General features: G+C 44.0%; 1 protein-coding gene across 1 annotated transcript in view; it reads right to left on the reverse strand.

Annotated features, from left to right (window-relative positions):
- The window catches only part of nckap5l (NCK-associated protein 5-like), a gene marked incomplete in the record, with an annotated part of 51,663 nt that overhangs the window by 1,901 nt on the left and 46,481 nt on the right, over positions 1–3,281 (reverse strand).

Consider the following 3,281-nt stretch of genomic DNA (forward strand, 5'->3'; position numbering starts at 1 on the left):
CCTCAATTCACACCTTAGTCCTAAACCTAGCCCCTAACCCACCAACGAGACTTCTTCTTATGGGGCCCGGGCTTTGGGCCCCATAAGGAGTAGTTGGTCCCCACAATGCAGTATAAGTTGGAAAAATGGGCCTCACAAAGTAGCATAAAAAAGGACACACACACACACACACACACACAGGGGAAAATAAATACTGGGTATTTGATACACTGACAATTTTGCAAGTTTTCCTTTGCTGGTTCTTGTTTTGTGTTTTTTTCTTTTTAGGTGTTTTGAGTTACGTGAATCGCTGCTGCGAGGATCCGCACTGGTGTGCTAAGCTAGCTAATCAATTCGGTTCACATCGACTCGGATTGAACTCACATGAAGCTGAGATCAGGCGAGTGGTTTTAAACAGTTTTATTTATTCATTTTTTCTGCCCCTCTTGATTTGTGTTGTTTTCTATTTGTTTTGAGCGGAGGGTCCCAGTCTCGTGGGGAGCAAGTCTCGTGGTGCTACATCGTGGCGAGGCTACGTGGTGGGCCTAGTGAGCTGCTAACCTTCAACGCACACAAAAGCTGAGAGCATATCACTGCTGAGAGACTGCCTTCATCAGATCTACATCATTTGATCACCTTTAACTTATTCCACTGTGGTCTTTATTTTTCAGGACTTCTGGTTTTTATCAGTGTTTTGAGATCTGCTGGCTCTTACTAGCCTTGGCTCAATATGGCTTCCAGCTTCACTACATGTGTCGTGTGCCAACTATAATACTGTCTCGTTTCAAGATAATGTATCAAGTAGGGCTGAGTACCGAACCGAGGTTCTTTTATGGCACCGACCGAACTGCACCGGTCGGTGTATGTATTGAAACGTCACTCTTCTTTCGGTGTCAAGTTTCGGTATTGGCTGTAACGTGTCACGTGGTTTCAGCATGCAGGCAGGTAAAACACAGACATATGACAAACAGACTACACCCAGATTACACCCAGAGCTGTATAGAGCTGCCGTACCTAATCTATGTATAATTATGTCTATGGTGCTGGTGACGCCCACAGACGGGTTCACGTGTGCAGCGTGTGTTGTCGAACGGCTTCGACAACACACGCTGCGGAAAGTTGCTCCATGATTTTCTGCGAGGAGAGAAGAGTTCATTAGCCTCCCCCCTCCTCCTCTCAGCATTAAAGTCAGCCTGTGAGAGCCTGAACATCCTGATTCATCATCTCCACGACCGGACTCTTCATCAAAGAACTCTGAGGACGTCTCTGTGAGTTTCAGCTGGTGAGTTTACGTTTGTTAGCGTAACTGCAGCTTAACACGTACATCGCGGTGAAATAAATTATGATCCATGTAACGCTAACTTTAACATTGGTGTGTAAATTTATTTTATCTAAGTAGCTAGCTAAACTCAGAAGCTAACTAAAGATTAATAGTAACAGATAAATCTTAGCTTTTAAAACTGCTCATCCATCCAGTCAGCTGCTTAAACAGTTCACTAATGTTCACTGTTTATGTTCATGTTCTCCTCACAGGAGGTTCTGACCCTGATGTGAGGAGGACAAAAGAAAAGCGAGGTGGGGGGGGGGGGGGCACAGGACAGTCACAAACTTTGTTGTTAAAAGTTTGCTGCCTTTTTCTACAGTGGAGCTGCATGTTGGAGGTAAATTAAACTGTAAAGGATTTTGATGACCAGTTAAACCTTTATCTCTTAGCCTAGATAATGTTTTTTGATCAATAATAACACAACCATGTTATTGTTGATGTTTTGTTCTCATGTCAATTAGGGAGATGATCAGAGCCCTAAACCCCAGAGAACCACAGAGAAGATTCAGGCAGAGACAGAAGTGCAGAAGTCTGCATCAACCCTAACCTCAGTGAATCCAGTGACCTGCTGGTGGGATGTGAGGGACAATATGTCAAACTGACAACCAGGTATCTGTGTGTGCAACAATCATCATCTACAGCCTCAGAGTGAACATGTTCTACTGCTGGAGACACCATCAGCCAGGAGCAGCTTGTTTGTGTCCAGAGAAAACAGACATGTTGATGTTTCTGAATAAAAACTGTTCAGTGAAAAGATCCTCAGTGTAGCAGTGAGCATTAGACACTGACGTGTCACTGGTTTGTAACTGGTCTTTTGAACTGGAAATTATTTGTTTGTTTCTATGAAAGAAAACTGCTTGGAATAGAAAAATACCAAAGTTAAAAAATAAACTCACAATTTGTACTGTAATGTGTAACGTAATTTTATTCTTGTTAGAATTGATATTAATTACAAAATTGGTACCAAAACAAGAACCGTCCAGGAACCGACACCGAAGTGAAGGTACCGACACCGGTACCGATTTTTTTAGAAAGGTACCCAGCCCTAGTATGAAGTGTTCTGTTATGTCGGTTCTAGTGGACAGGCTGTCTGATCTGGAGGTTCGACTCTGTGCTTTTGAAAAACCATTAACTAGTCAGGCGCCCGTAGGCTGCACAGATGCTAATGCTAGCTCGCGTTAGCAGTCAGACAACACAGGCTGTGTGACGGCCCGAGGTAAACCAAATGCTAAAACTAAGTCCCCTGGTTCACTATCGACTCAATCACATTTCAAATGATGTTTCAAAAGATTTTTCTTCCGTTTTAAATCACATTTCAAATCAGTTTCCTCCTCTTAACAACCCGGAACCACAGGCCCGCGGGATATCGGCCCAAAATAAGCCTAAAGCTAAAATTAAACCCCCAGCTAACACCGATCCATTCATGCTTCAAATGATTCTTCTCCAGTTCAAAACCATGTTTCAAACCAGTTTCCTCCACTTAGCTCCCCTGAGCCTCAGCCCCACTGGGTGACGGTCCAAATAACAAATATTACTAAAACGAAGCCCTCGGTCAGCGACCCGTTCAACTCTCACATGGGTTTTCTGTGCTTAAGCAGACACCAGCTGAGGAGCAGACTCTCGTTCCATAGTCCGAATCATGGCATCTGCAGCTCAAACCACAGTCGAATGCATTCCAGGGGCCAGAGCAGGCGACACTGAATCCCACCTGAGACTACTGGCTAAAGCTAAGGTGACATTAGGGCTGGGCAATATACCGAACATTAACCGACACCGAAATTTATAACAATGATTGATGTCATTTTGCCCATGTCGGCATATTCTGTGTTTAAATTTTTTTTAAATAAAAGTCGTTTTGTCTTTTGGCTGTGTATCAGTAAGCTATGCTCATGTCCCTTTAAGACGCTGCGCTACGTGCGGTCTGTAGTCATGTGACTCCACCCCGTCCAGTCTGTAGTCACGTGACTCCACCCCGTCC

The sequence above is a fragment of the Nematolebias whitei genome, chromosome 11, assembly GCF_014905685.2.
Source record: "Nematolebias whitei isolate Nwh7 chromosome 11, NemWhi1, whole genome shotgun sequence".
NCBI lineage: Eukaryota > Metazoa > Chordata > Actinopteri > Cyprinodontiformes > Rivulidae > Nematolebias > Nematolebias whitei.